This window comes from Haemaphysalis longicornis, unplaced genomic scaffold (genome assembly GCF_048455015.1).
Source record: "Haemaphysalis longicornis isolate Haplotype H1 unplaced genomic scaffold, Haemaphysalis longicornis Haplotype H1 scaffold_12, whole genome shotgun sequence".
NCBI classification, from domain to species: Eukaryota; Metazoa; Arthropoda; class Arachnida; order Ixodida; family Ixodidae; genus Haemaphysalis; species Haemaphysalis longicornis.
Genome location: NW_027526225.1, coordinates 65,807,216 through 65,814,028, shown reverse-complemented (window position 1 = coordinate 65,814,028; position 6,813 = coordinate 65,807,216).

Here is a 6,813-nt window from a genome sequence, read left to right as displayed (position 1 = left end):
CGTAGTGAGTTCTCCGGATTAAATTTGACTACCTGGGTATCTTTACCTGCGCCAAAATCTCGACCGCACGGACGTTCTTGCTTTTCGCCTCCATCAGAAAAGTGGCCGCCGCGGCCGGGAATCGATCCCGCGCCCTTGTGCTCAGCAGCGGAACACAACTGTGCGATTGTAGTTGAGCCACTAATTCCGTTTATTGGTGCCACTTGAATGTTAACACGTAGTTAATGCAGCTTTTACTATATCTTGAGTATTTCCCTTTTTGACGGTTCGTAGAGCGAAATTTGAAAGATTTTAAGGTATTACTCATCTTCCATTTTAGAGAAAGCTTTTTGGTGATAGTATGGGAATCAGAATGGCTTTTGGTAAGCTACCAAAGGCTGATTCTTTCTAACAAAAGAAGGTTGTGTTTTACCTCTACAGCCTCTATTAGCGAGTTACACAGCGTCTGTCAACTTGTGGTGGACGCGTGTGTTCTCACCTAAGTATGGTTGAACCCCGCCTGTTCTAATAACAGAACTCCCAACCACGGCCGCACAATCCTCTTCGAAATCTCGGGAAAAAGCAAAAACAAAAGAAAGAAACAGCGCTTGACTGAAGGCCTGGTCAACAACCCAACTTTTAAACGTGCTCACCCGCCTGCAACAGACTACTCGCAATTTATGAGGACGCCTTTGAAACTGCGTTTGCCTGTATGCATGCATATGCATTCGCTAAGTGCTTTGCAGGTTTTGAAAGCCTTACAGGCCTTGGAGAAGGTTTAAAAATTCTCCACAGCCCCCCTTTTTTGATTCCTATCCGCTCCGTTGACCACCTGCCGCGAGGTCCATTAGCGTTTCAACGCGCCGTACTTTAACGGAAGGCGCCGGTGGCGACGCTTCAACGCGCACGCACGCTGCGCACAATGTTGACCAACAAGTGCGCCGCGCTCGATACCCGCTCCAGCGGAACGAAGGCACAGGAGCCACTCGCCACAGGTCGAGGGCTGCGCGGAGGGGAGACAACGCAAAGGCCTAACAGAAGCGAAAGCGAGCAAAGCAGGGACAGTGCGAACTCCGTGGGCTTCCCGACTCCCGGGAGTTGTGTGCAGCCTTGGCGGAAGCGCTACGGTGAACTGTTTCTGTAGGCTAGGCACCGCAAAGCGACAGCGAGGGTTTGGGTGCTGCCGCTTATGGAGGTAAACTTTGTAAGTCGGAGCTTTTTGTGTATGGATGAAAAGAAAAAGAAAGAAAGAAAGAAAGAAAGAAAGAAAGAAAGAAAGAACGAAAGAGAAAACAAACAAGCGAAGAAAGAAAGAAGGAAAGAAAAAAAGAAAGAAAGAACGAAAGAAGGAAGGAAGGAAGGAAGGAAAGAAAGAAAGAAAGAAAGAAAGAAAGAAAGAAAGAAAGAAAGAAAGAAAGAAAGAAAGAAGTATAGGAAGAAAGAAGGAAAGAAAGAAGGAAAGAAAGAAAGAAAGAAAGAAAGAAAGAAAGAAAGAAAGAAGGAGAAATTCTGAAAGAGACAATGCGGGAAAGAGTTAAAGAAGGAAAGAAAGGTTAGATAGGAAAGAAGAAAGAGAAGAGGGAAGAACGAAAGAGCGAGGGGAAGAGAAATAGAGTAAGAGAGTCAGGAAGGAAATTAGGAGAAAAAGGCAGAGAGACAGCAGTACATTAACAACGGAGCAACTTTCATTTCATAATTTCGCAGGTCTCTGTTGGGATTCGTGAAGTGCCGCCTCGCTGGCGGAAGATGATTTAATAAGTCACAACACTCTTTTATTGCCTTAAAGCCCTTCTATGGTTGTGGCGATAAATGCTTATGGAATGCAGGACAAGAATTGCTGCTGAAGGCAGGCTGTCGACTTCTTTTAAGTCACCAGGTTTTCTTCTAAAAATTTAGGATCTCCTTACGCAGAACGAAGGAGGTTCTTTCGAGGGGTGGTTAATTGCAAGTGCGAATTCAGGAGACCCAGAACCGAAGTCGGCTGTCTTGCATTCCCGTGAAAAGTCGAACGTTCAAATAAGGAACATGTAGCTCAATTTGTTTCTTTCGTAGAAGCTGAAGCATTTGCAGAATGTAAAAATTAGTTTTGTGAAGAAACAAACTACTCGTTTTGCTGTGAAGATGTTTCATTTTTCATCTCAAGCCCTGTAGAATGCTTCAGCGGAGATATCTCATGAGACTTGATATGATGAGACTTGAGACTTCAATGGCTGAACCTTTATTTATGTTAGGTAAGTAGCGTATGGTCAATGAGTTAAATAAATTGAGGTCATCATCATCTTGCGTAGCAAGCCCTGTCGCAGGCTGACCCCTGAAGTTCATTTTAAATTGATACCTTTCTCTCGCTCTCTAATCGCATAAAGGAAAGGCTTGCGTCTTACAATGACAGTAGCCGTGTTCGCGCACCTAGCAAACGCAAAAGTGTAAGCTATCGGCATGTAATCAGCAAGTTCGTATGAAACACGATATGAGCCGTGAGCATAGACCGCGTCGCCTAAAAGGAAACAGCATTGATGTAGAAACACTGAAAACGGAAAATACAATCCATTTGTTCGTGAAACAGTTATGGAAAAAAAAAATAAACTTGCTAAATAATTGCACCAGTCATTGCACTTTTAATTTCCAGGCAGACCTTCTTCTGACAGTTTTCGTATCCCAGCCCACCTGTGGGCACGCCACAAAAGCTCCCCCTTTCCACCGTGGTGCGGCGACTATACGACTGCTCCTTCCCACCACTGCACCGAACTATGTGCTCAGCGAAACAGCGCTTGACCTTCCTGCTGAGCGGTAGTAAGAGCGGGCTGGCCCCAGGCTCCCAGGAGATTGCGGTGACAGCGGCTGCATTGCTCGACCACGTGAGGCCGCGATCAGAGCCTCCCCGCAACGGCGATCTCCGGCGCGGACAGCCGTGAAATTTCCTCCCCGTCTCCATCCTCATCCGCCTTTTCTGCTGGCTCAATCGCGCTCACAGACCGATGCAAGATGGCGTACGACCAGGACCCCGAGGCTCACACTCGGCACTGGCACGTTTCGATTGCATCCTGTCGATGAACGAATGTGGAAAGGAGGAACATTGAAAGACCAAAAACTGCGTTCATTGTGGTACCGGTGCGAAGCATTTTTTTGGTGCGATGGAAGTAGGAGGAGGATTTGGAACCTTAGTATTAGTAGCAGGCGTAGGAATTTTAAGGAGCATATACGTGCAGTAGGAGCAAGGTTTAGAAGTATACGAGTAGGAATAGGACAGGAATAGGTTGGCGACCAATAGTAGCACCAGTACTACGGTCATAGGAGTAGGAGTGCGAATTGGTGCCACATCCAGGGGCGGATCCAGGATTTTTCTCAGAGGGGGGTCAGCTCCTATCAGTGATGATGATGATGATGAGCAGGAGGAGGAGCCTTATTTATTCACTGAAATTTCGGGAAAGCAAAAACACAAGGAATACTACAAGTCATCAATTCACCTTTTTCTGCGACCTGAGTGGTCATCTTCTTGGAGGTTTAAATTCAAAAGTTAAGGGAGGGGTCAGGACATCTGGACCCCCCCTCTGGATCCGCCAATGGCCACATCAGTAGGCTATGAGTAGAAGTATGACTTGGTACTACTATTGCAGTAGAATAGGAGTAGGATTAGGTCTTCTATAGCCTTGTACGACGTAAAAGGGGGGAGCGAGATCGGGTCCCACCCCTTCATAGCCGTACTTACCGGTCAGCCATGCCTATACAACCTTCCGAGAGGGGGAAACAGCATGTGAAAAGATACTTGGCGAAATCGGCAGCTATGCTTTCTGCTTACTGCAATGCCGTCTAGTAGAGATGCTTAATTGGAATATAAATTGTTGCTGTCAACTGCTTAATTGTCAGAAAGAGAACGTACGCATTCACTTTGTTTTATTATGCAGAGGTGACATTAGGGGAACTTTAGTTTCGACCGCATGACAGGCTGCCCTGAGCAGGCGTAGATGTGAATCAAATGACGTGTTTATATTGCGTTTTAGAAGACAATTTGCTCTAAAAAAAACAGAAATCATGCCCCTGGGGTGAGCAATAAAACGCCAGTCTTTAATGAAGAAAAATGTGGTGACGTCGGCCGGGAATATTCTAACATAAATGGGCATCCTAAACAAGTAATTAGTACACAGCGTCAGTTTGATTGGCCACTGGCTACCTGGTTCATTTATGCTCCCCTGCTTATTACGCTTGATGTGTGGGAATCCCACCTAAATAAGTGGCTTTCGCGTTTCCATCGCGGTGCTCTTCGAAATCATCATTGCAAGATATAAAAAAGTGAAGGTCGTTTAACTGACGTGAATGCGAGTTGTAGCGCTCGAGCGTGGGGAACGCCGATTGGTTATTCTCAGTTATCCTATTTCGTCATCACTTCGATGAGATGCTATGTCCCCCTCCTTTTTTGGCGCTCTTTGCCCTAGCTAGCCTTGCGCCATAAACATCCAATCATCATCATCATCATCATCATCATCATCGAGATTCTGTGTCCCCTGTCCGGCGCCCCGCATGATAGCGAGCTTCCCAGTCTTTGTGGATGGCTGTGTCCGTACATTTCATGTATATGCCCTCCAAGCGCCCTATCTGAACGCCGTGTATTCCCTGGCCTCGCAATGCTTCACTACTGCGGAGGTGTTTAGCGAATAAATCGCTTTTTCGCAATCTCTAAAAGGGCTAATTCGTTGTCTATAAATGCCATTTACTCGGGTTTGTTACACTACGCGTTTTTCGTTATCTGGTTGATGCCATAAATGGAGTGCTTTTTTGGTATCTTTTGCTGCATTCAGCCTGTTGCCTTTACTGTTGAAATCTAGTATCGCTTATACGATAAACTATTATCAGTTTAGTAAATAACTTGTGAGTAGGCTGATAGGTCTGCCCTCTGGGCCGTGGTGGCTAAAGCGTTGTACTTCTGAGCCCAAAGACGCGGGTTCTATACCGGCCACGGCGGCTGTTTTCCTGGCGGAGGCAAAAAGCGAAAACGCCTGTATGTCCATATCGCGGCGCGCATTTAAGATCCCCAGGTGGTCAAAATTAATCCGGAGCCCTCCACTACGCGCCTCATAGACATAGCCCGGGCTTTCCTGTTACCCACCACAGGCAAGCAAGGCCCCCTGTGAGCCGAAAACAATGTAGTCGCGCAGACTATTGGGTAAGGTTTCCCAGATTGGCTAGCTTTATTTTTTCAGTACCCGAGGGAAACAAGCCTGAACTAAGCTGTCGAATTAGCGTGCTTGACTTCGTCGTTCGACTCTCACGCTTGGGTTCCTTTCGCGCCCCGCGAACAGTCGGCGGAGTAAACAGTCGTCTCCTCGCAGGCGGGCTTCTCATCGATTGAGACCCGTACTACGTCACTTGCGGTGATCGTAGAGGCAATATGTATTATCCAGGGACGTTTGCACGTTTGCCTTTTCGCGATAATGTGTTGTCCTATCTGTGCGCGGAAGTGCAAAAGGCGCGAGGCTATCTTTTTCTTCTTGCTACAGCTCAACGAGTCGATAAGAGCCCGTTTTGAAAAACCGTGACCACTTCGGTTTGGTAGGTCGCACGGCTCTTTGGTGATAATCCAACATTTGACTGTGTCTTCGCACGGTTGGGAAACTAAGAAATCAGACCAGTTAAAGTGGCCTTTAAGCACCTTTCCCCTCGCCTCACCACACGGAAGCACCAAACTAAAAGGTGCTTTAAGGCGAAATCGTAGAAATTAGGAATGGTAAAAATTAAATTGGTGACCGTTTATTTTATCCGTAAAAAGACACTACCTAATATTTTTAGTATGGGAAAATAAAGATGGCAATGGAGCAGGGAGTTTCTTTTTTTTTCTGTTGTTTAATTTCTGAGCGGTCTTCTTTGATTTCGCAGCTTAAGGTCGGAGAATTCGGTTAACAAATTTCGGTCAATTGATCATTGCCTATCGGTTAGTTGTTGGGGCGCTGTTTACCTGTACTTTTTTTCGCTTGCGGCAATGATGTGGTTGTTACGCTACTTACTACCCACGCTTGAAACAAAATCACTGCGCTTGTTAAAGTTGTTCTTCTTGACCTGGTTACAAGGGAGCTGTCGGGGTCGTGCTTGGTGACATGATCGAGCATAGATAGTTTATAAGAAAAATATAAACATTCAGGCTGTTTATTCGGGCTAGGAAATCAGACTTCTTAAGGCCTTTTTTGTGCATATGAACAGTTTCGTCACGGTGTGCAATCCCCTATCTGCAAAACTAGTAAATGTAATGTACGAATATTTTGTAGCTCCGATCGATGGGTCGTGCGTCGGAAAAACAAGTCGAACGACTTGCTTTTGCCATTCTTCTAACGTGCGCCGTAGATTGGGAGCCGGAAAATAGCATATCAAGCTTAATTTAAAACGTCGCCAAGGACGAAACCATTCCCTTTGGCGGTAGACGTAAAATGTGGGTTGAGATTTAATTTGTGGTGCGCCTGTGGGTTACTTTTATGCACATTTACATTCCACAAAGATAAACACGATCCAAAAAAAAAGAAACGTTCAAGAATGAAAGCATGAAATCATGTACCTCGGGCACGCAGGACACCCAAAGAGTTGCAGTTATCAGGCTTACACGTACGACTACCACCTTCTATGAGGCATTGTCCGTGGGCCTTGTAAGGTAAAGGCACAGATCACGGATATGACAACGCAGTTCCACTTCTCCCGAGCTAACTACATGGGAGGCCGCAGAATACGGCATGCATATAGCTCTCGTCTGCTTAACGGACGACCCCTTTCGGTGTAGTCTCCAAGCATAGTCGAGAGTTCGACGGAATACGGTCTGGTCAAATAAAGGCATTTGTATAAAAATGGCAGGGACAC